This window comes from Schistocerca nitens, chromosome 1 (assembly GCF_023898315.1).
Source record: "Schistocerca nitens isolate TAMUIC-IGC-003100 chromosome 1, iqSchNite1.1, whole genome shotgun sequence".
NCBI lineage: Eukaryota > Metazoa > Arthropoda > Insecta > Orthoptera > Acrididae > Schistocerca > Schistocerca nitens.
Window position 1 is genome coordinate 362563522 of NC_064614.1, and position 27465 is coordinate 362590986.

Here is a 27465-nt window from a genome sequence, read left to right on the forward strand (position 1 = left end):
TCCATCAGACTGGACGAAAGCAGTAATCACACCAATATTTAAAAATGGAAACAGAAAAGATTGTAACAACTACAGAGATATCTCTTTAATCAGCGTTGTGGGTAAAATCTTCTCGGTTATTGTTGAAAGGAAAGTGCGAGTATTATTTCAGGATAAATTGGATGAAAATCAGTGTGGGTTTAGGCCTCTGTGGTGTCACCGCCAGACACCACACTTGCTAGGTGGTAGCTTAAATCGGCCGCGGTCCATTAGTACATGTCGGACCCGCGTGTCGCCACTGAGTGATCGCAGACCGAGCGCCACCACACGGCAGGTCTCGAGAGACTTACTAGCACTCGCCCCAGTTGTACGGACGATATTGCTAGCGACTACACGTACGAAGCCTTTCTCTCATTTGCCGAGAGACCGTTAGAATAGCCTTCAGCTAAGTCCATGGCTACGACCTAGCAAGGCGCCATTAACCATATCTGGAGAGAGTCTCACTTGTATTATCAAGAGCAATGTACAACAAGAAATTAAAGTTAAGTATAAGAGAAGCTCCGTTCTTTTCTTTATAGCATTCATAAAGTATCCTGTTTCAGACTTAACGCAAGACGGCGTGAGTTGACGCGTGCTCTTTCGGCTACTTCTCAGTGTGGCGTAGCTAGCTTGTTACGCCACAACAGCCTCCTAGAGGTTGTCAGGACCAGATCTTTAGCTTACGGCAAATAATGGAGAAGTGTTACGAGTGGAACAGGGAATTGTATCTATGCTTTATAGATCTAGAAAAGGCATATGACCGGGTTCCTAGAAGGAAGTTATTGTCTGTTCTACGAGATTATGGAATAGGAGGCAAACTTTTGCAGGCAAATAAAGGTCTTTACATAGATAGTCAGGCAGCAGTTAAGAGTTGACGGTAAATTGAGTTCATGGTTCAGAGTAGTTTCAGGGGTAAGACAAGACTGCAACCTGTCTCCACTGTTGTTCATATTATTTATGGATCATATGTTGAAAACAATAAACTGGCTGGGTGAGATTAAGATATGTGAACACAAAATAAGCAGTCTCGCATATGCAGATGACTTAGTTGTAATGGCAGATTCGATTGAAAGATTGCAAAGTAATATTTCAGAGCTAGATCAGAAATGTAAAGACTATGGTATGAAGATTAACATCTCCAAAACGAAAGTAATGGCAATGGGAAAGAGATATAAACGGATTGAGTACGAAATAGGAGGAACAAAGTTAGAACAGGTGGACGGTTTCAAGTACTTAGGATGCATATTCTCACAGGATGGCAACATAGTGAAAGAACTGGAAGCTAGGTGTAGCAAAGCTAATGCTGTGAGCGCTCAGCTAGGATCTACTCTCTTCTGCAAGAAGGAAGTCAGTACCAAGACTAAGTTATCTGTGCACCGTTCAATCTTTCGACCAACTTTGTTGTATGGGAGCGAAAGCTGGGTGGGTTCAGGTTACCTTATCAATAAGGTTGAGGTTACGGATATGAAAGTAGCCAGGATGATTGCAGGTACTAGTAGATGGGAACAATGGCAGGAGGGTGTCCACAATGAGGAAATCAAAGAAAAACTGGGAATGAACTCTATAGATGTAGCAGTCAGGGCGAACAGGCTTAGATGGTGGGATCATGTTACACGCATGGGAGAAGCAAGGTTACCCAAGAGACTCATGGGTTCAGCAGTAGAGGGTAGGAGGAGTCGGGGTAGACCAAGGAGAAGATACCTGGATTCGGTTAAGAATGATTTTGAAGTAATAGACTTAACATCAGCACTGAATAGGGGATCATGGAGGAATTTTATAAGCGGGACTATGCTCCAGACTGAACACTGAAAGGCATAATCAGTCTTAAATGATGATGATGATGATGATGATGATGATGATGATGATGATGGTGATGTACTACTATTATTCGATGTGCATTCTACTTTCATACATAGGGAATAGCATGTATTTCAAAAGAGCAATGACAGATGTAGAGATTTGGTGTTTGATGATACTATTAAATATTATCTATGAACCACCAGCTTTTCACAGGTATTGCACCCTAAGGCCTATTGCATCCTATGGCCTGTAATCAGTTGAACGAACTTACTTAAGTCAAGCTTGGTCTTTCTGTACTATTCTAAACCCGTATAATCTCATTTACCCCTTCGTTTAATCGAACTATGCAGTAACTCTTCATTGGTTACTTGATCTATCCACCTAAAATTCAACATTCGTATGTAACAAGATATTTCAGAAGATTCTAATCTCAGTAAGATACATTCAGAAAAGAGTTTCGAACACATATTTTACAATCACTGTTGTCCTATTACTAGTCTGCTTTCTTATGCTCAACTTCGAACGGTGTCCGTTTTTTTCCAACCAAACAGAAAAATTCAACTATCACTGTTACCGCCTTCCTTCCTAATCTGACTGCCCACGTCTCGTATGAATAAATCCCATTACATTCCAATAATTTCGTTTTATTACATTCATGTCTGAAACAAAAGACGCTGTTGAAGATACACAGTTGTACGAAGAATTTTGAAATGGATTCGTTAAGTGTGAATTCCTTGACACCAGCGGTACTAGATATTTATACACAAACCATTGGTGACATATGAAAATTTGCACTGGAACAGAATCGAACCCTCATTTTCTGCTTATCTGGAGCTGTCGCCTTAACCACTTTGACTACTTTTGCACGCTGTTCGGACTGATCCAAACTCCCTTATATCACATTGCCAACATCCTTACGTATATCACAAATCTTTGTAATTGTTCAACTGCTCCTTCCAAGAAATTTTCATTCTGCATTATTTTCAGCTGCAGATAGGCTCTGTAAATCTATTTTTCTCAGTATGTCTTAAGAGAAATTTTCTATCTTAAAGCCCATTCTCTCTAATACCTTATTCTCCCTACGTTTCCCTCAACTGTAATAGACGAAAATGTGGTTTTAGGGCGTCGTTTCCATGTGAGTGAATTTGGAGACTCATTTGGATTCTGTATTCTGCCACAATTTTTTAGAAGTTCAGGATTCAAAGCCTTCTAGATGTATCCCGTGCTCGTTTGCTGGAAAATAATCCACGGATTCGTTGTTCACGGAGCTAGTGCTGAAGTGTTGCTCCAAAAAGTGGGTGTGGCAGGAAAGTCGTGTCACACATTTAATTATTTTTAGGCACTGCGAACGCGATTTCATCATTGAAGTTTTGGGAACTTATTGTCCATGAGTTCTACTGATAAATAAAAAATAAATTACATATTGGCATTTTCGGACATTATAAGAACGTCCCTCCTTAAGTAATAAAACCCAGAATGTTTTGCTTGACGACGGATGTTCGTTGGAGACAATGGTATCGTTAGGAAAGTGTGACAGGACTTCTCTTATTCTCCATATACATAAATTATCTGGCGGAAAGGATGAGCAGCAATCTGCGGCTATTTGCTAGCGACGCTGTGGTGCACGGGAAGGTGTCGTCTTTGAGTGACTGTAGGAGGGTACAAGATGGCATAGACATAATTTATACTTGGTATGATGAACGCAAGCTTTCTCTAAATATATAATAAAGTAAGTTAATGCAAATGAGAAGGAAAAACAATTCCGTAATGTTCAAATACCTCGTTAGTAGTGTGATGCTTGACACAATGAAAATGGTTCATATGTCTCTGAGCACTATGGGACTTAACTTCTGAGGTCATCAGTCCCCCTAGAACTTGGAACTACGTAAACCTAACTAACCTAAGGACACCACACATATCCATGCGCGGGGCAGGATTCTAACCCGCGACCGTAGCGGTCGTGCGGTTCCAGACTGTAACGCCTAGAACCGCTCGGCCACCCCAGCCGGCTTGACACAATCAGTTCGATTAAATATCTGGGAGTAAAGTTGAAAGACGATTGAATTGGAATGAGCTGGACGGTAGTAGGGTAGGCGAACGATCGACATCATTTTACTGCTAGAACTTAAGGGGTGGTGGTTAGTGTTTAACGTCCCGTCGACAACGAGGTCATTAGAGACGGAGCGCAAGCTCGGGTTGGGGAAGGATTGGGAAGAAAATCGGCCGTGCCCTTTCAAAGGAACCATCTCGGCATTCGCCTGAAACGATTTAGGGAAATCACGGAAAACCTAAATCAGGATGGCCGGAGACGGGATTGAACCGTCGTCCTCCGGAATGCGAGTCCAGTGTGCTAACCACTGCGCCACCTCGCTCGGTGCTAGAACTTAAGGTAAGTGTAGCCAATATACAGGGTGTTACAAAAAGGTACGGCCAAACTTTCAGGAAACATTCCTCACACACAAATAAAGAAAAGATGTTATGTGGACATGTGTCCGGAAACGCTTGATTTCCATGTTAGAGCTCATTTTATTTTCTTCCACCTATGCTCAAAGGAGCACGTTATCATGATTTCATACGGGATACTCTACCTGCGCTGCTAGAACATGTGCCTTTACAAGTACGACACAACATGTGGTTCATGCACGATGGAGCTCCTCCACATTTCACTCGTACGCTTTTCGACAACAGATTCGGTGACCGATGGATTGGTAGAGGCGGACCAATTCCATGGCCTCCACGCTCTCCTGACCTCAACCCTCTTGACTTTCATTTATGGGGGCATTTGAAAGCTATTGTCTACGCTACCCCGGTACCAAATGTAGAGACTCTTCGTATTCGTATTGTGGACGGTTGTGATACAATACGCCATTCTCCAGGGCTGCATCAGCGCATCAGGGATTCCATGCGACGGAGGGTGGATGCATGTATCCTCGCTAACGGAGGACATTTTGAACATTTCCTGTAACAAAGTGTTTGAAGTCACGCTGGTACGTTCTGTTGCTGTGTGTTTCCATTCCATGATTAATGTGATTTGAAGAGAAGTAATAAAATGAGCTCTAACATGGAAAGTAAGCGTTTCCGGACACATGTCCACATAACATATTTTCTTTCTTTGTGTGAGGAATTTTTCCTGAAAGTTTGGCCGTACCTTTTTGTAACACTCTGTATAAGGGAGATCGCATATTGAAAACTAGTGCGACCCATTCTTGACCACTGTTCGAATGTTTGGGATCCCCACGATCGAATTAAAGAAAGGCATCGAAGCAATTCAGCTGCACGCTGCTAAGATTTGTTACTGGGGGATCGAACAACATTAAAGTATTACGGAGCTGCTTTCTGAACTCAAATGAGAATCGCTGGAGCGAAGACGACGTTCTTTTGGAGAAACTCTATCGAAAAACTTTGTGTAATCGATATTTGAAGCTGAGAACAGAACGATTTAACTGCCGCCAACGCACATGTCGCGTAAGGGAGACAAAAATAAGAGAAATTAGGGCTCGTACGAAGTCAGACGAAAGAAGGAAGTGAAACCTACCCTTAGAAAAATTAGTGAATTACTGTGCTGGTAAACCCCTTATGTTATTTGATTTTCAAACAGCTGAGCAAAACTGAACGTACTCAGACATTTCTCTCTTTACTTATTCTGATCATCACTAAAATGACACACAATATTTTTAGCGCGCGCAATCAGCCTTTCAAAAATCCCTACAAAAGAATGGCCCTGACTAACAATAACCTATACCTTTCATGAATCACTTACCTCACAAAAATCTTCGCTACTCAAACTACTGCAATGCAGTGTGCGCCAATACTGTCAGCTGAATAAAAGATTCTAACTACTGAAGGCACTAACTACTGATAGGCATAGTTAGCAAATGAAAGATTTTGATAGAGAACGAACAATGTATTTACCTTAATAGTGTTCAAAAGTCATATATATCAGTTCATGATATCCAGTATTACAAATTTACTCTTTCTGGCGGACACACGTCCAGACCGTCCGCTCTTAAAATTCTGCCATCTCTCTCCCCACATCCACCACTGCTGGCGGCTCACCTCCAACTGCGCAACGCTACGCGCTGTTCACAGCCAACTGCCCAACACTACAATAGCGAACAACAATGCAAACCAGCCACAGACTGCACACAGCACAGCCAGCGATTTTCATACAGAGCGCTACGTGGCGTTACCAATATAAAAACCTAAACATCCTACTTACAAAAGTACCAAAACATTCAAGGATAATTAGGAATCCAGAAATACAAATCGCTTAGGAATGAAATAAATAGGGGGTGCAGGGAAGCTAGGGTGAAATAACTGTATAAAGAATGGGCAGAAACTGAAAAAAGAAATAATTGTCGGAAAGACCGACTCATAGTTTAGAATGTCAAAATAGCGTTCTGTGATATTAAAAGCGATGGTGGTAACATTACAGTAGGAGTGTAATGGGAGTTCCACTGTTAAACATTGAGGAGAGAGGCAATATGTGGAAAGAGTTCTTTGAAGGCCTCTTTGGGAGGAGGGGACGATGGAGGGAAATTGTCTGAAAACGTGATAGAGGAAGAAGCGGAAGTCGACAGGGAAGCGACAGAGGATCCAACATTCGAGTCAGAAATTAAAAGATCTTTGTAAGACTTAAGGTCATATAGCGCAAAAGGGACAGATAGTATTCCATCGGAATTTCTAAAGTCATTGGGAGAAGTGGCAACTAAACGATAGTTCTCGTTGGCGTGTAGAGCGTACGAGAAGGGCGACGTACCAAAATCCGAAGATAGCAAGAAACGGCAAGTACGAGAACTATGGAACAATCAGCGTAACAGCTTATGTAGCCCGGTCGCTGACAAGAATAATATACAGAAAAATGGAAAAGAAAATTGATAATTTGCCAGAAGAGCTTCAGCATTAGGTATGGTAAAGGCACCAGAGAGACAGTACTGATATTGCGGTTGATAATGGAACAAACACAAGAAAAATCAAGACACGTTAATAAGATTTGTCGACCTGCAAACAGCATACGACAATGGCAAATGGTGCAATATTTGCGAAATTCTCAGAAAAATAAAGGTAATCAATAGCGAAAGGTGGGTAATATGCATCATTTACATGAACCTAGAGGGCACAGTAAGACTGGAAGACGAAGAAAGAAGTGCTCACATTCAAAAAGGCAAGGGTGTAATCTTGAGACCCTATTATTCAATCTGTACATTGAAGAGGCAATAAGGGAAATAAAAAAGGTTCAAGAGAAGGATTGAAATTCAGGGTGTAAGGACGTCAACGATAAGATTCGATGGTTATTCTCAGTGTAAGTGAATAAGCATGACACGATCTGTTGGACGGAATTAACAGTCTAATGAATACAGAATGTACAAAACGTGGACTGAGAGTAAATGGAAGAAACACAAAAGTAATGAGAAGTAACAGAAATGAACGCAGCAGGAACGTAACATCTCAATTTGGATCACAAAGTAGACGTAGTTAACGAATTATGCTGGATAGGCAGCAAAATAATCCATGATGAACGGAGCGAGGAGGACACATAAAAGCAGACTAGCACTGGCCAAACGGTCTTTCCTGGCCAAGATTCGTTTACTGGTACAAAACGTGAGCCTCTATCTGAAGAATAAATTTTTGAGAATATACGTCGGTGACACAGCATAGTACGATAGTGAAACATGGACTTTGGGAAAACCGCAACAAAAAAGAATCGTACTACAGAAGAATGCTGAAAATCAGGTGGACTGATACCGTAACCTATGAAAAGGTTCTCCGCAGAATCGACGAGGAACGGAATATAAGGGAAACATTGACAAGAAGAAGGGGTGGCGGGTGGCATGGTAGGACATGTGTTAAGATGTAAGGGATTTACGGCACTAGAGGGAGCCGTAGATGGTACTAACTGTAGAGGAAGATAGAGATTGGAATACACCCAGCAAATAACTGAGGACGCAGGCTGCAAGTGCTACTTTGAAATGAAGAGATTGCCACAGACAGGAATTCGCGCCTTACCACATCAGACCACTCAGGGAAAAAAAAAAAATCACAAAGGAACACAGACAGTCATTTTTTCCTCGCTCTATGAGGGAAGGGAACAGGAAAGGAAATGACTTATAGAGGGAGGGTACCCTCCGCCGTGTACCTTACGGTGGCCTGCGCTATGTGTATGATGTAGACGTAGATTAAGCATTTCGGGTATTGTAGTCTGACATCAGGACTGAAACAGTCTGTATGTCACGCAGTGGTTGATTTTGAAATGCTCTTTTATTCTTATGAAACATGGGTAAATTTATTGAATAAGTTGTAGCACTGACGATGAGCACCACTATCCTGATTGGTCGCTTGATGCAGTACGTTAACTTTATAAAGTTTCAATTTGTGTTAGTGCTGCTGATACCCGAGTCTCAAGCACTAAACAGCGTATCCAATAACCAGATCTCTGTCCAAGACCGCTCCTAACTCATTTAGCTGGGTGAAAACCGGTTCGCCTCCAAGTAATCATCGTTAGAACAAAATTTTGTTCAATCTCTGTATGTGTTGTGACGAGAAAATCGGCCTGTTACTTGGTTTTCTGTGGGTTGACAAGATTGCACATTTTCGTTTATTCCTGTGGAAGGACAAACGTGTTCGTTAGTGGTCTGGAATTCTCTGTATTCATTCGAAGGCCGGCTTCCGTCAAGCCTATTACCGACCCCACTCACATTTCAGTGCTCCGATGTTTCAAGATAGACGGTATACTGCTTACTAAACAATGTTTTCTGGAGTAGTACATAGTTGAAAGGTGTTGTAATTAGCCGGCCGGAGTGGCCGAGCGGTTCTAGGCGCTACAGTCTGGAACCGCGCGACCGCTACGGTCGCAGGTTCGAATCCTGCCTCGGGCATGGATGTGTGTGATGTCCTTAGGTTAGTTAGGTTTAAGTAGTTCTAAGTTCTAGGGGACTGATGACCTCAGCAGTTAAATCCCATAGTGCTCAGAGCCATTTGAGCCATTTGAGCCATTTTTTGTTGTTGTAATTATTTACACTTTTTCCTTTAATGAGAAACTTTCCATTGCATATATGTGAAATAATAAGGAAAATAATAGGAAGAGATTTGTAAGGCAGAGAGCATATGTGAAAAATTACGTAAGTTTGAATCCACTTTTCCTCTAAAACAAAGATCAAATGCATAATTCCGGGGAATACACGCTGTACCATGGGTGGACCTGATGGGAAAAAATGCTCACATTATCCTTAGCAGTAAAGCGATCTTGCCGAGCATCCATAGGACCTATAGTATAATACGACATGGCTGCGCAAATCATCACCAAACGTTCACAAAATTTCGCTCTTGGGCCTGAAGTCGGCCAGAAGTTGGAAACAGTGTGGAATAAGACTCATCCGACCAAACGTCATTCTGCCGTTGCTCTGTAGTCCAGGTTTTATGGCTTCACGGCCACGTTTTTCTGTTACACAGGCATTTACATCAGTGATGAGTGATTTTGGAACTACAGCTCGCTCTGCGTTTGCTTGCTTATAGAGCACCTTTCGTGTTGTTTTAGTGTTGACAGGGCTCTGGTGTGCGACTTTCAGTACTGTGGTGACTTCTGCAACTGTCGTCCTCTCGTCCTTTCTTCAGTGACTGTCCGTCTTGATCACTCAACAGACACTTTCATCCGCAAGTGTTGTTTTTGCGCCAACCCTATATGCAGAACATACGCTATGTGATCAAAAGTATTAGGACACCCCCAGAAACTTACGTTTTTCATATTAGGTGCATTGTGCTGCCACCTTCTGTCGGATGCTCCATATCAGCGACCTCAGTAGTCACTAGACATCGTGAGAGAGAAGAATGGGGCGGCTCTGCGGAACTCACGGACTTTGAACGTGGTCAGGTGATTGATTGGATGTCACTTGTGTCATACGCCTGTACGCGAGATTTCCACACTCCTAAACATCCCTAGGTCCATTGTTTCCGATGTGATAATGAAGTGGAAACGTGAAGGGATACGTACAGCTCAAAAGCGTACAGGCCGACCTAGTCTGTTAATTGACAGACCGCAGACAGTTGAAGAGGGTCGTAATGTGTAATAGGCAGACATCTATCCATACCATCACACAGGTATTCATCAGAATCCACTGCAAGTACTATGACAGTTACGCAAGAGGTGAGAAAACTAGGATTTCATAGTCGAGCGGCTGCTCATAAACCACACATCACGCCGGTAAATGGCAAACGACGCCTCGCTTGGTGTAAGGAGCGTAAACATTGGACGATTGAACAGTGGAAAAACGTTGTGTGGAACGACGAATCACGGTACACAATGTAGCGATCCGATGTCAGGGTGTGGGTATGACGAATGCCCGGTGAACGTCATCTGCCAGCATGTGTAGTGCCAACAGTAAAATTCGGAGGCGATGGTGTTATGGTGTGGTCGTCTTTTTCATGGAGGGAGCTACCAACCCTTGTTGTTTTGCGTGGCACTATCACAGCAAAGGCCTACATTGATGTTTTAAGCACATTCTTGCTTCCCACTGTCGATGAGCAATTCGGAGATGGTGATTGCATCTTTCAACACGATCGAGCACCAGTTCATAATGCACGGCCTGTGGTGGAGTGGTTACACGACAATAATATCCCTGTAATGGACTGGCCTGCACAGAGTCCTAACCTGAATCCTACAGAACACCTTTGGTATGTTTTGGTACGCCGACTTGGTGCCAGGCCTCACTGACCGACATCAATACCTCTTCTCAGTGCAGCACTCCGTGAAGAATGGGCTACCATTCCCCACGAAACCTTCCAGCACGTGATTGAAGCTATGCCTGCAAGAGCTGAAGCTGTCATCAAGGCTAAGGGTGGGCCAATACCATACTGAATTCCAGTATTACCGATGGAGGGCGCCACGAACTTGTAAGTCATTTTCAGCCAGGTGTCCAGATACTTTTGATCACACAGTGTACCTTCGGTAAGGTGCCTCTTGAAACGCCAAACATTTAGGCTATCGCAATTATGGCGACACCCACTATACGACCACCAACAGTCATCCCAAGTTCGAATTCACTTAGCTGCGACATAATGCATTCACAACTACACAGAACATTCTTCTGACCACGATTAAAACTTGCAACGTTTTGAGAGCATTACACGGGTGCCGTTCGTGGTCATATACAACAGCTTTAAGTTCCCACTCTAGAAAAAGTATACATATTAGCAAAGCTATGTACCACAAACTTTTATCCAACTGGAACTCGTATGCTAACATTTGACTAAACAGAACCTAATTTGATTTGACCTGTAACTGGTCTGAATATAAATTGTCTTTATGTTACATACGCAAGTGAAGTAAAACAGTTATCTGACTCTAATCAAAATTTCAACTTGCCTCACGTCTCTACAATATTACTACAGATTTCTCGAAAGCACAACAGCAAACAGTAAGCAGGCAGCGGCTAAGCTAGATTTCTGTTTTTAAATAAAATTACAAAAGAATATTCTAAATGTTGCATAACACTTGGTACAATGTAGCAATGCGTAATGATAAACCTTCTTTAAACAGTGGAATGGGGATAGTAACTATTTCTATGATATGATATTCCAATGATGTATGCATTCAAAACGACAAACTTCGCGTGATTTTGACACATAACATTGATCTGAACAGTACTATGCTTAACAGAGTAAACAATAATTTCAAAAGGATACAACGTTAGCAGAGAATTTCTATAAAAAGGAAACAGCTTAAGCAGTTTCTATGTTAACGCATGACGCAGGGAAGTGCGGTGGTCTTTCTACACTCCTGGAAATGGAAAAAAGAACACATTGACACCGGTGTGTCAGACCCACCATACTTGCTCCGGACACTGCGAGAGGGCTGTACAAGCAATGATCACACGCACGGCACAGCGGACACACCAGGAACCGCGGTGTTGGCCGTCGAATGGCGCTAGCTGTGCAGCATTTGTGCACCGCCGCCGTCAGTGTCAGCCAGTTTGCCGTGGCATACGGAGCTCCATCGCAGTCTTTAACACTGGTAGCATGCCGCGACAGCGTGGACGTGAACCGTATGTGCAGTTGACGGACTTTGAGCGAGGGCGTATAGTGGGCATGCGGGAGGCCGGGTGGACGTACCGCCGAATTGCTCAACACGTGGGGCGTGAGGTCTCCACAGTACATCGATGTTGTCGCCAGTGGTCGGCGGAAGGTGCACGTGCCCGTCGACCTGGGACCGGACCGCAGCGACGCACGGATGTACGCCAAGACCGTAGGATCCTACGCAGTGCCGTAGGGGACCGCACCGCCACTTTCCAGCAAATTAGGGACACTGTTGCTCCTGGGGTATCGGCGAGGACCATTCGCAACCGTCTCCATGAAGCTGGGCTACGGTCCCGCACACCGTTAGGCCGTCTTCCGCTCACGCCCCAACATCGTGCAGCCCGCCTCCAGTGGTGTCGCGACAGGCGTGAATGGAGGGACGAATGGAGACGTGTCGTCTTCAGCGATGAGAGTCGCTTCTGCCTTGGTGCCAATGATGGTCGTATGCGTGTTTGGCGCCATGCAGGTGAGCGCCACAATCAGGACTGCATACGACCGAGGCACACAGGGCCAACACCCGGCATCTTGGTGTGGGGAGCGATCTCCTACACTGGCCGTACACCACTGGTGATCGTCGAGGGGACACTGAATAGTGCACGGTACATCCAAACCGTCATCGAACCCATCGTTCTACCATTCCTAGACCGGCAAGGGAACTTGCTGTTCCAACAGGACAATGCACGTCCGCATGTATCCCGTGCCACCCAACGTGCTCTAGAAGGTGTAAGTCAACTACCCTGGCCAGCAAGATCTCCGGATCTGTCCCCCATTGAGCATGTTTGGGACTGGATGAAGCGTCGTCTCACGCGGTCTGCACGTCCAGCACGAACGCTGGTCCTACTGAGGCGCCAGGTGGAAATGGCATGGCAAGCCGTTCCACAGGACTACATCCAGCATCTCTACGATCGTCTCCATGGGAGAATAGCAGCCTGCATTGCTGCGAAAGGTGGATATACACTGTACTAGTGCCGACATTGTGCATGCTCTGTTGCCTGTGTCTATGTGCCTGTGGTTCTGTCAGTGTGATCATGTGATGTATCTGACCCCAGGAATGTGTCAATAAAGTTTCCCCTTCCTGGGACAATGAATTCACGGTGTTCTTATTTCAATTTCCAGGAGTGTATAACCTCTGAGCAAGTGAACGAATTTAAGTAGCTGACAATAATCATACCGACAAACTAGCTGCGTAGTGCTGCAGCCTTACCTCGAACTTATTCTCTTACAAAAATATCATAATTCAAAATTTATATTCTGTTTGCCTCTCAGGTACGTACATCATATTCATCCTTGCTCTCCCTTACAATAAATCTTTCTTTAAAAAAATGGTTCAATTGGCTCTGAGCACTATGGGACTTAACTTCTAAGGTCATCCGTCCCCTAGAACTAAGAACCACTGAAACGTAACTAACCTAGGGGCATCACACACATCCATGCCAGAGGCAGGATTCGAACCTGCGACAGTAGCGGTCGAGCGGTTCCAGACTGTAGCGCCTAGAACCGCTCGGCCACCCCGGCCGGCAATCTTTCTTCAGCTAACAGATACAATCACAATTCAACACCGCTCCAGTGAATACGTCCATCACCTACCACTCTTTAACTAAAGATGTACGAGAATGCGCAGAGGCAAAGTCTGTGCCACAACAAGACCGAAGTTAGTACAACAGTAACAAAACTTCCTCTATCTGACGTGCACATTGATAACTTACAAAAATCAAAACTACGTACCCACCTTACACAGCTTGCTTGGAAAGCAACCATTCAAACATACATTTCCCACGGTGTTTCCGTGTTTTTGTCCAACCCCTGTAGTTATGACATAAGCAGATCAAATTTGGTTATTTGTATTGTGGTGCAAATATGCTGCAGAAACGTACATCTAACTTAAAGGAAGTGCTTTGGTATCACCACCGATTATTAAGAAAATTAGAAACATTGCTCATTATCCCATACTCCTACAAACGAGTTATTTGGATTCAAGGAATGAAAATTGCTGTTAGCTACATGCCTAGAGACAGTTGTTGTTGTTGTATCTGGATCCCGCTCCAGCTACCACCGCGTCTGGGTTGCTATTATGGATTTTTGGCAATGTTGGTTGCAGAGGGTGCCGGATGTCATTCCTGTCGCCACCCCGTACCCCCAGCTGTCTGCATCTAGTACAAACCGTGAAATAGTGCGATCGTTTTTCAGATGTCTGCCAGTCGTGTAACTGAGGTGGGACGTGGGGACCAGCCCGGTATTGACCTAGTCGGGTGAGGAAAACCGCCTAAAACCCACATCCAGGCTGGCTAACCTGGCGGGTCCTAGAGACAGTGTATATTGTAAATCTCATTACATTGCACATGTGTTACTGTTGTCTTTTTAAAATACTAATGTAATACAGTAAATATTAAAAGATAAACACAAATTAAGGAGTATGTATTTAATGATATGAAGTAATCAGTCTCTTTAAAGTAGTAGATTTCTATGTAATTTACTGTGTTTCTCATCATTGGCAAATGCCCGAATTGTATTAAGCAGAATGGTGAAATGTTAATGTTAATACAGTGTTCAGTTTCTACAAGCTGAATATGTTTTGTTAACGTCTATCTAAACTCTTTCCACAGCACCGAGAGCTCTCTTTAATGGGAAATGCAGAAGACTACGAATGACTTGAACGTCGATGGAGATGAGATGAAGTGATTGGGATAACACGTACTCACAGCCCCCGAGCGAAGGAAACATCTCCTTTCCGGCTTGAAATCAAATCTGGAACACCGCAGTCCGGAAGCAGCTACTTTAGTTACTAGAGGAAGATCTGCGGATAATGAGTGAGTTAATGAATACATCGTGGAACGACTTCTTGTCACCTGCAAGTACTGAATGTGCTGTAGTCAGAACACTAGATTCTCGCAGTTACTTACCTAACAAATGTCTACAAATACTCTGTAGTAGTAAGTAAACGTTATGTGATTATGTTAATGTAAAATCTGTTTGGTAGTCAAATTCTTGTCGATAATTTTTTTACGAATCGTGTGTGCACAGTCAGTGTTAAATTAAAGATGTATCTCCCACGAAACAGAGTAACTGCGTTGATCAGCTAGTCGGGCAACCTACAAGGGAAAGAAATACAGATCCAATCTCAGTGACATGCTCTCTGGGCGAGTGTCAAACAAAGGCCTGGAAGTAACATAGGCGAGGAATTATGCTTGATAGTCCCTATCAACTTAAGCTCGAGGGTGTACTGGAAAGTAATGCCTCCAAATATTTCATGTTAAAACTCTGAAAGCTTTTTTAATAAAACAAACTGTTCACGTTCTACGTGTTTATTATTCCTGTCTACATATGTATTTGTCAACATAGTCACACTGGCGACGAACACCTTTCTCCCAACGAGAGACCAGTTCGTTACTGTAGAGTAACTGACTGCGTTGACGGAGCCACAACCTCACCAATGCTTGCACCGCTTTGTCACAACCCAAGTGAAGCCCTCAGTGTTCTTTAAGTTTTGGGAACAGATGAAACTCGAATGGCGCCAAGTCGGGCCTGTGTGGATGCTCATCGATGTCAGTGAGCACTCACTGGTCGTCGAATTCTTGCAGATGTCGCACACTACTGATGTCTATACAATTATCAATGTACACAGGTTTCGTTCTTCTATGGATTTCAATTCGAAACACGTTTTCTGTGGATGGAAACTCGATTAGAGCACGCTGTTTCTCACGCAATGACATAATTACGTTACACAGCGCCAAGTTACATGCTACGATTCCGAACCCTCTAGCGGAGGAGGGTAGCAACTGGCGTCAGGTAAGCATGGTAGTCGATCGTCTAATATGCATGGCCTGTAGTACCTCAACCGATACTGAAAACAGAAATAAAATTGGAGGCCATACTTTTCAGCACACGTAGAAAACTAGCTGAGAACATTTAGCGCAGATCAGGCAAACGCAGAAAAAGTGTGGTTAAGGTTGAAAGTCGTTATAAACCGCGGTGTGGCAAGTTAACCCTGGTGCCGTTAACAGTTATTCATACCATGTTGCGAAAACAGAGTCTACAACTACCTCGCTACAAAAGAGATTTCAGGGACGCTGATGGAGAACAGATAACAGAGACTCACGCGTCTACAAGAAGGACCATGCGTGAACCCTACAATAGTTTATCAGAAAAACATAGGAAGTTCTGGTCACCCATAAAGTCAATAAACGGATCTAAACCTTCCAATCGATCTCTTGCTCATCCATCTGATGTCGGAACAGAAGAAAGAAGCATGAAACTTTAAACTGCAAATTTATGTGCGCTTTCCGGATAGAGTATACTGCCATCATGTTTGACCGCCAAACAGTTTCTCAAACGAGTGATATCTACATTAGCATCTCGGGTATTGATAAACAATTAAAACAATTTAAAGCAAACAAGGTACTAGACCGTGACGGTATTCCACTTGGATTATTCATTGAATACGCCACGGCATTAACTTCTTTCCTGCCCATACTTATCGAGGATCATTTGCGCACCGGATCGTTCCATTTGATGTTGTTGTGGTCTTCAGTCCTGACACTGGTTTGATGCAGCTCTCCATGCTACTCTATCCTGTGCAAGCTTCTTGATCTCCCAGTACCTACTGCAACCTACATCCTTCTGAATCTGCTTAGTGTAATCATCTCTTGGTCTCCCTCTACGATTTTTACCCTCCACGCTGCCCTCCAATACTAAATTGGTGATCCCTTGATGCCTCAGAACATGTCCTACCAACCTATCCCTTCTTCTGGTCAAGTTGTGCCACAAATTTCATTCTCCCCAGTTCTATTCGATACCTCCTCATTAGTTATGTGATCTACCCATCTAATCTTCAGCATTCTTCTGTAGCACCACATTTCGAACGCTTCTATTCTCTTCTTGTCCAAACTATTTATCGTCCATGTTTCACTTCCATAGATGACTTCACTACATAAAAATACTTTCGAAACGACTTCCTGACACTTGAATCTATAGTCGATGTTAACAAATTCCTCTTCTTCAGAAGCGCTTTCCTTGCCATTGCCAGTCTACATTTTATATCCTCTCTACTTCGACCATCATCAGTTATTTTACTCCCTAAATAGCATAACTCCTTTACTACTTTAAGTGTCTCATTTCCTAATCTAATTCCCTCAGCATCACTCGACTTAATTCGACAACATTCCATTACCCTCGTTTTGCTTTTGTTGATGTTCATCTTATATCCTCCTTTCAAGACACTATCCATTCGGTTCCATTTAAATGAAAAAAAAAAAAAAATCGGATCACTCTAGTTTACAAATGGGGTAATAGCTCGGAGACAGAATTACAGATCAATGTCGCTATTTTAAAAGGGAAATGCAAAGGTTCAGTCTAGATGAAGGGAGGTCAGTGAAGAGACAAGGAAAGAGGATAAGGATTTCTGGTCAGAGGAACACAGGGTAATACCAACAGTAACAAAATGGTTCAAATGGCTCGAAGCGCTATGGGACTAAACATCGGAGGTCATCAGTCCCCTAGGCTTAGAACTATTTAAACGTAGCTAAACTAAGGACATCACACACATCCATGCCCGAGGCAGGATCCGAACCTGCGACCGTAGCAGCAGCGCTGTTCCTGACTGAAGCACCGAGAACCGCTCGGCCACAGCGGTCGATCCAACAGTAACAGAAAATGGTATAACGGCAACAGCATTCGTTATCGACAGGAAGGAAGGACATAGTGATTTAATGTGGACCAATGCGACACGTCCCTGCTATTTCTATTGGAGTAAAACTCAATTTATTCTTCTTCTGATAACCCTTGTCAAGTACGATTTGTCCGTTAAATGATGTCTCCAACCTGCCACTTGCTCCGGGCACTGTTACGCCTGCTCTTCCTAAACAGAGTACGCCAAACAGCAACACCCACATCGACAGTGGGTAATAAACTACGACGTTTCCCACGCTCGCCAAAGGGAATACACTTCCAAACACTTTCTGTATCTTCCATACAGGAAAAAATCTTATTGACCCCTGACAACAGGCTTTCGAAGTACGTCACCACACCACCTCCGCCCTGGAGGACCCAAACCTGCCTCCCGCACCCCGCCAGGGTCACAGACCGAGTCCTGGACTTCGCAAATTGCTCACAGCTCCACGACATTCTCTTCACATAAAGACGTTTCGGCCAATCAGCCTCCAGAGCAAGAAGTAGGCACTGTGACTTGCCACTTCCTGCTAACGCTGTAGGCCAACTGTAAAGTATTGCTGCCTACTGACACTTTCAGAAATTTTCTCCCTAAGGATACCAGGAAACGCAGACCACTCCGTGGGAAACACTCGCCTTTACCAACCTCCCGGTCGCGCCGGGTGCCACTCGTCAGCCAGATGTAGAAAAGACCGCCCACTTCGCTCTAGGTGTGAGAAACTTCCCTACCCCGGAGGTCGGAAAACCGACGCTTTCGTCGATAATAACGACCAGAATTCTCCGACGGTCGGGGCCCGGAAATGATCCGTTACAAGAGATAGGGTTGTTATCATCAGATTCGTCAATAAACCAACGCCACCAACAGTTGTTCAGGTATATATGCCGACTTTGCTAGAAGGAGATGAAGAGACAAAGTGTGACCTGGTAGTCAGGCAGAGGTAGGATAAGGCAACGATTGTGGATTGGGCCATAATCAGTTACCGTTGGATACACTAAACACACACACTTTATTTGAGGAAGTAATTTTCATGAATCACTTTAAAGGAAATTACTACACTGATGGCTGAAGGCCTTACTAAGAAATATTCCAAAATTATCTGTCGGCTGAAGACCACAAGCAACTTCAAAATACTCAACAGCTGAAGGACTGAATTACAAGTGAGGGAAACAGTTACATGTTAAGAAATACTAAGATATTTTCTTCTTAAACAATCAAAAAACAGTAACGAGCTATAGTAACGGCTGAAGGCCTCATTAAGAAAGAATTGCAAATTATTTGTTGGCTGAAGGCCACAAGCACTGTTACAATCAACGGCTGAAGGCTTGATTAAGAAAAAATTCAAAATTATCCGTCGGCTGAAGGCCAAAAGCAATTTCAGAATACTCAACAGATGAAGGCCAGAATTACAAGTGAGGACGAAATTACACGTTAAAAATACTAAAACCTTTTTTAAACAATCTTAACAAACTGTAACAAGCTATAGTGACGGCTGAAGGCTTTATCAAGACAGAATTGAAAATTATTTGTTGTTTGAAGGGAAAAAGCAAAGTTACAAAAAATTAACAGCTGAAGGCCTGAATAACAAGTGTTGTTGTTGTTGTGGTCTTCAGTCCTGAGACAGGTATGATGCAGCTCTCCATGCTACTCAATCCTGTGCAAGCTTCTTCACCTCCCAGTACCTACTGCAACCTACATCCTTCTGAATCTGCTTAGTGTATTGATCTCTTGGTCTCCCTCTACGATTTTTACCCTCCACGCTGCCCTACAATGCTAAATTTGTGATCCTTTGATGCCTCAAAACATGTCCTACCAACCGATCCCTTCTTCTAGTCAAGTTGTGCCACAAACTTCTCTTCTCCCCAATCCTATTCAATACCTCCTCATTACTTACGTGATCTACCCACCTTATCTTCAGCATTCTTCTGTAGCACCACATTTCGAAAGCTTCTATTCTCTTCTTGTCCTAACTAGTTATCGTCCATGTTTCACTTCCATGCATGGCTACACTCCATACAAATACTTTCACAAACGACTTCCTGACACTTAAATCTATACTCGATGTTAACAAATTTCTCTTCTTCAGAAACGATTTCCTTGCCATTGCCAGTCTACATTTTATATCTTCTCTACTTCGACCATCATCAGTTATTTTACTCTCTAAATAGCAAAACTCCTTTACTACTTTAAGTGTCTCATTTCCTTATCTAATTCCCTCAGCATCACCCGATTTAATTTGACTACATTCCATTATCCTCATTTTGCTTTTGTTGATTTTCATCTTATATCCTCCTTTCAAGACACTATCCATTCCGTTCAACTGCTTTTCCAAGTCCTTTGCTGTCTCTGACAGAATTACAATGTCATCGGCGAACCTCGAAGTTTTTACTTCTTCTCCATGAATTTTAATACCTACTCCGGATTTTTCTTTTGTTTCCTTTACTGCTTGCTCAATATACAGATTGAATAACATCGGGGAGAGGCTACAACCCTGTATCACTCCTTTCCCGACCACTGCTTCCCTTTCACGCCCCTCGACTCTTATAACTGCCATCTGGTTTCTGTACAAATTGTAAATAGCCTTTCGCTCCCTGTATTTTACCCCTGCCACCTTCAGAATTAGAAAGAGAGTATTCCAGTTAACACTGTGAAAAGCTTTCTCTAAGTCTACAAATGCTAGAAACGTAGGTTTGCCTTTTCTTAATTTTTCTTCTAAGATAAGTCGTAAGGTTAGTATTGCCTCACGTGTTCCAACATTTCTACGGAATCTAAACTGATCTTCCCCGAGGTCCGCTTCTACCAGTTTTTCCATTCCATTGGTAGAGTTTTGTCATGACTGGCTCTCCCAAGGCCATCAGTAGTTCTAATGGAATGTTGTCTACTCCCGGGGCCTTGTTTCGACTCAGGTCTTTCAGTGATCTGTCAAACTCTTCACGCAGTATCTTATCTCCCATTTCGTCTTCATCTACATCCTCTTCCATTTCCATAATATTGTCCTCAAGTACATCGCCCTTGTATTAACCCTCTGTATACTCCTTATACCTTCCTGCCTTCCCTTCTTTGCTCAGAACTCGGTTGCCATCTGAGCTCTTGATATTCATACAAGTGGTTCTCTTCTCTCCAAAGGTCTCTTTAATTTTCCTGTAGGCAGTATCTATCTTACACCTAGTGAGACAAGCCTCTACATCCTTACATTTGTCCTCTAGCCATCCCTGCTTAGCCATTTTGCACTTCCTGTCGATCTCATTTTTGAGACGTTTGTATTCCTTTTGCCTGCTTCATTTACTGCATTTTTATATTTTCTCCTTTCTTCAATTAAATTCAATATTTCTTCTGTTACCCAAGGATTTCTATTAGCCCTCGTCTTTTTACCTACTTGATGGTCTGCTGCCTTCACTACTTCATCCCTCAGAGCTACCCAATCTGCTTCTACTGTATTTCTTTCCCCCATTCCTGTCAATTGTTAACTTATGCTCTCCCTGAAACTCTGTACAACCTCTGGTTCTTTCAGTTTATCCAGGTCCCATCTCCTTAAATTCCCACCTTTTTGCAGTTTCTTCAGTTTCAATCTGCAGTTCATAACCAATATATTGTGGTCAGAATCCACATCTGCCCCTGGAAATGCCTTACAATTTAAAACCTGGTTCCTAAATCTCTGTCTTACCATTATATAATCTATCTGATACCTTTTAGTATCTCCAGGGTTCTTCCAGGTATACAACCTTCTTTTATGATTCTTGAACCAAGTGTTAGCTATGATTAAGCTATGATCTGTGCAAAATTCTACAAGGCGGCTTCCTCTTTCATTTCTTCCCCCCCAATCCATATTCACCTACTATGTTTCCTTCTCTCCCTTTTCCTACTGACGGATTCCAGTCACCCATGACTATTAAATTTTCGTCTCCCTTCACTAACTGAATAATTTCTTTTATCTCGTCATACATTTCATCAGTTTCTTCATCATCTGCAGAGCTAGTTGGCACATAAACTTGTACTACTGTAGTAGGCATGGGCTTTGTGTCTATCTTGGCCACAATAATGCGTTCACTATGCTGTTTGTAGTAGCTAACCCGCACTCCTATTTTTTTATTCATTATTAAACCTACTCCTGCATTATCCCTATTTGATTTTGTATTTATAACCCTGTAATCACCTGACCAAAAGTCTTGTTCCTCCTGCCACCGAAATTCACTAATTCCCACTACATCTAACTTTAACCTTTCCAATTCCCTTTTTAAATTTTCTAACCTACCTGCCCGATTAAGGGATCTGACATTCCACGCTCCGATCCGTAGAACGCCAGTTTTCTTTCTCCTGATAACGACGTCCTCTTGAGTAGTCCCCGCCCGGAGATCCGAATGGGGGACTATATTACCTCCGGAATATTTTACCCAAGAGGATGCCATCATCATTTAATCATACAGTAAAGCTGCATGTCCTCGGGAAAAATTACGGCTGTAGTTTCCCCTTGCTTTCAGCCGTTCGCAGTACCAGCACAGCAAGGCCGTTTTGGTTAATGTTACAAGGCCAGATCAGTCAATCATCCAGACTGTTGCCCCTGCAACTACTGAAAAGGCTGCTGCCCCTCTTCAGGAACCACGTGTTTGTCTGGCCTCTCAACAGATACCCCTCCGTTGTGGTTGCACGTACGGTACGGCCATCTGTATCGCTGAGGCACGCAAGCCTCCCCACCAACGGCAAGGTCCATGGTTCATGGGGGGGGGGGGGGGGTGTCCATGGTTCATCACAAGTGAGGAAGGTAATTACACGTTTAAACATTAAGGTTAATTTTAAACAATTATGACAACTTGATCAAGGAAGACGGAGTGGTCCACAGACAGTGCACCCCGGATCGACATGAGGACGGTCACTACAGCTGTGCACGCGGTGAGACTGGCAGCCAAGAGTAATGTTCAATTAAGGAGGATAACTTAAACAAGAGACTGTTTAAACGCCGATCAACCCTCTTACTAAATCCACCTAACGCCAGATAGCCAGTACAACGATGGAATAATTCAGGCGAGGGCGAGGTGACAGACAGCACGGCGTCTCCAGAATCCGGTGTTTAAAACACCAAAAGGCAGAAGGAATCACTATAACCAAGGTATACAAGAAAAACAATTAACCATACCCCAATCAAGGAAACTGTCAAATTACACGCCATGCCGGACAGCATCGGCAAGACGAGGAAAAGTACACCGCCGAAAATTACTCTAACCTTCAGGGTAGGTAACTGGCGCCTTAGCGGCCACTAGGCACATCAAAATTCAAACTAATATCAAACAGTGGCGCTAGTAGCTTCAGCCAACCTAACAGACTCCACTTGTTGCGGATGGTCTCACCGACGCTGGGACCAGCAACACGCAAACAACAGCGAGATCGCAAACAGTGGAGGTTTCACTACTGGATACGGTTCATTCAACTTCAAATATCCTGGGACTGGTCGTCGGCTACAGCCCCTTGATCCAACAGTGCCTACACACTGCCAGTGGTCCTGGCCTGTCCTCGCGCTGTGGACCTCCTCGCTGCTCCGTCCGAAGCCGAACTGCGTGACACACACGACGACCCAGAAATGCCAGCGGTCGCACCAAAGATAGTACCACAGTACTGGCTATCGATAACCACTGCTGCTGCCACTCGCGGACAAACAATACTAGGAAACTCACTGGCGCCATTAACACAAGAAGGAAACGAGACGTCACTACCGCTATTACAAGACGCAAAGTTATGAACGGGAAGAACGAGAGCCGCACACGGCTCACAAAGTAAACGAAGTTATTCAGTGGGTAATTCAGTTTGTGAAAGGAGATGATAATGTAGTAACCGTGGGTTATTAGTACGCGTTAGTAGGGGAAGGAATATAAGAAGGGCTTACGAGAAAATGTGGACTTGGTAGTAGGAATGACAGAGGAGAAAGACCAATTGAGCTCTGCAGTAAATTTCAGTAAGTAATAGCGAATGCTTCATTCACGAATCACAAGAGGGTTAGGTATAGCTGGATGAGGTCCGGCGACAAGGTGAATATTCCAGACGGATTACATCATGGTCAGAAAAAAATACGAAAATCAGATACTCGATTGTAAAGCATGTTCAGTTGTATATGTAGGCTCACATCACAATATACTGACGATGAAGAGTGGACTGTAGTTTCGAGAATCGTCCGGAAGAGTCAGTGTGAAATGAAATGGGATACTGAAGTGCCAAAGGAAGATGAGAGGCATCTGAAGCTCTCTAGGGATGTGGTTACTACAGTAAGCGAAACCACAGCATGCAGTTCAGTTGAAGAGGAGTGGACGTCTTTAAAAGATAACCAAAGAAGTTTTTAAAAATGCAGGCACAAGGAAGGTAACTGTGAAGATACCTTTGGTAAAAGAAGAAATATTTTAATTGACCGACGAAAGAAGAAAGCACAAAAAGTTCAGTGAAAGACAGGAATACTGCAATAGAAATCACTTAGCAACCAAATAAATAAGAAGTTCACGAAAGACAAAGCGGAATGGGTGCAGGAAAAGTGCCAAGATATCGAAAAAGGAATGATTGTCCGAAGTCTGACACAGCATACAGATAGTCAAAACCACTTTCGGTGAAATTATAAATAAGGTCGGAAACAGTAACAGCGCAATTAGAATTCCAATGCTAAACGCAGAGGAGGGAGCTGATAAGTGGAAAGCGTACGTTGAAGGTTTCTATAAGAAGTCTGATGATATGGTAGAATAAGAAATTAGAGTCGATACGGAAGACACGGGGGCTCCAGTATTAGAGTAAGATTTTAAAAGAGCTTTGGAAGGCTTGAGATTAAATAATTTAGAAGGGATAACATTCTTTCCGAACTTCTAAAGTCATTGGGGGAAGTGACAACCAACAAAATATCATTCACACAATTCCGAAGAAATAAAGTGGATATAAGTGTGAGAACTATCACATACACAGGTTAACAAGCTGTTAAGAAGAATAATACACAGAAGAATGGAAAGAGGCAGTCCAGACGTAGCGCTTGATAATGGAAGCTAGCCTGAAGAAAAATCAAGACATGATCATAGAATTTGTCAACCTTGAAAATAATATAAGACATTCAAAATTCTGAGAAAAATAGGAGTAAACTGCAGGGAAATACGTATATGTATTCCGGAGAGGGAAAAATTACATTGGAAGATCAAGGACGTAGTGCTCAGATTTAAAAGCGTGTAAGACAGAGCTGCAATTTTTCGTCCCTACGGTTATATCTACACAGCGAAGAAGCGAACAAAGGTCCAAGAGCGGATTAGAATTCACGGTGGAAGTATCTCAAAGATGATATTCGCTGACGACTTTGATATCTTGAGTGAAAATGAAGAAGAACTGCAGAACCTACTGAATCGAATGACTAGTCTGATTGGCATAGAATATATATCGAGAGTAAACAGAAGAAAGAGACAAGTAACGAGAAATAGCAGAAATGAGAGGAGCGAGAAGTTTAATATCAAAACTGGTGACCATGAAGCATACAATGTTAAGGAATTTTTCTGCCATGGAGGCACAATAGCACATGACAGACGAAGCAAGAAGGACATAGAAAACAGTTTAACAGAGGCAAACAGGGTATTCCTGGCGAAGAGAAGTCTGCTGGTATCGAACATAGGCCTTAATTTGAGAAAGAAATTTCTGAGACTGTACGTTTGGTGCACAGCATTGTATGATAATGAATTATGGATTCTGGGAAAATCGGAACGGAAGGGAATCGAAACGTCTGACACGTGGTGCTACAGAAGAATATTGAAAATTAGCTAGACTGATAAGATTATGAAAGTGCAGATTTCCCGCAGAATCAAGGAACTTACGGGAACACTGATAAGAAGAAGGGACACGATGACAGAACATGTGGAAAGACATCACGAAATAACATCCTTGGTAGTATAGGGAGGTGTAGAGGATCAAAAACCGTACGGGAACACAGAGATTCGAATATATCCAACAAATAATTGAAGACGTATTGTGCGGGTGCGTCTATGAGATTAAAAAAAAAAAAAACTAAACTAAAAAGCGCTTCCTTCTATCTGTCGCAAGATACTAGACTATGCTGAAAACTCAAAAAATTATGACGTTCCTGTAGTAAATCAAACGTCTTTCATATGATCAGCACGGATTAAACAAACCTAATTGTGTGAAGCACAGCTTGTTTTATTCATGCGCGTTATCTTGCAAACAAAATATGGTGGTTATGAGACGTTAGACACTTCAGCACATCATCGACTACTAGTCAAGATGCGATCATAGAGAGAATTTTGGAAGTACGTGACTGGCTTGAGAAATAACTAAGTAGTAGAATCCAGTACGTTTATTCCAAGGAGAACGTTCTGCACAAACGAAAGTAACATCGGGCGTAACCCTAGGAAGCGTAATAGGACATGTACTATTTTCTATACCTATGAACGATTTATCAATAGTGATCTAAAAACTACACTCCTTCAGAGCAGGCCTCAGAATAGGCCTTGGAAGGTCCAACGGCACCGATCGACCGCCGTGTCATCCTCAGCCGATAGGCGTCACAGGATGTGGATATGGAGTGGTAGGTGGTTCAGCACACCACTTTCCAGGCCACTTCTCATGACCGGAGCAGCTACTTCTCGGGCACACCACTTTCCAGGCCAGTTTTCGTGACCGGAGCAGCTACTTCTCAAGCAGATAGCTCCTCAATTAGTCTCAGAAGTGCATCCCACTCGCCAACAGCGTTGGCAGACCCAGACGGTCACGCATCCAAGTTCTAGCCAAGCCCGGCAGCGCTTAATTTCGGTGATCCGACGCTGGCTGTCAACAGTGATCAGCAGCACTGTAATTTTGTTCCTTGCCTATCGAATTGTATGCAGGGAAATACTTTTACTGGACGTCGTAAAGAAGTGCAGAAAGACTTGGACAATATTTCCACTTGGTGTACGAATGAAAGCACTCTCTGCACCGGACGTGGACAAATGTATGACAGTGGCTGTAAGGAAGAGAAAGATCGGTACAGTACAGCTGAATAGGATTTACTCGTAAAGCCGTTTTATCGAAACAACAGAAATAGGGCTGCCGTTCTTCGTGAGTATCGGCACATTAAAGGAATTCGGAGAGATCCTCTTTCCCCACCGAGGTTGAAGAGCGTGTATCGGAAGTTCGAATTAACTGGCGATTTGGGAATTCCTTCTGAGAGAGGCGGGCGGCCAATTTCACCACAAACTGTTGTAGAAGTTGAAAGGAGTCTACAGGGGCACACTTGTATGAAGCACCCGAATGTGATAATAATACTATAAACTATGTATGTCTCTTGTCTGGCTGTATAAAGCGGATAGCTGACTGTGCGTGATCGCAGAGTCAAAGATACTGCATCTGGTCTGAGATTGTAATGGCGTAAGAGAGCGCCTGGCGCACATTTATGGGTAGCCGTCTGTTCAAATGTTCAAATGTGTGTGAATTCCTAAGTGACCAAACTGCTGAGGTCATCGGTCCCTAGACTTCACACTACTTAAACTAAATTATGCTAAGAACAGAACACACACCCATGCCCTCTGGCGGGAGAGGCCGCGCAATCCGTTACATGGCGCCTCAAACCGCACAGCCACACCGCGCGGCGGTAGCCGTCTGTGAGTGAATGAAGATGGAGTAGACAGTTTTTGTGGTGTGGTCTGTGAAGCCACCAAGTGTTAGATTAATGCAGAATTACGAGAATATGTAAGCAGAAGTCTTCTCGCAAACAAGGTAAAGTTGATAAAAATTTATGACTTTCGTTTTTCCAGCGCGATAGTATAGATGAGTTAGCTGATAATTTCTAATTGTTGAGTAACCCCAGAATGTACGTAGACTGATTTGATGAAAAGGATGGTTAGATATTTCCCTTTTGTAATGGTTCAAATGGCTCGGAGCACTATGGGACTTACCATCTGAGGTCATCAGTCCCCTAGAAC

The 27465-nt window shown here is 43.3% G+C and overlaps 1 non-coding gene across 1 annotated transcript; it reads right to left on the bottom strand.

The window, feature by feature from the left end:
• Positions 1-4117: 4117 nt before the first annotated feature.
• Trnaa-cgc (transfer RNA alanine (anticodon CGC)) lies at positions 4118-4190 on the bottom strand. Its single transcript has one exon. It is a non-coding gene; the product is annotated as a tRNA-Ala (tRNA).
• Positions 4191-27465: the final 23275 nt, after the last annotated feature.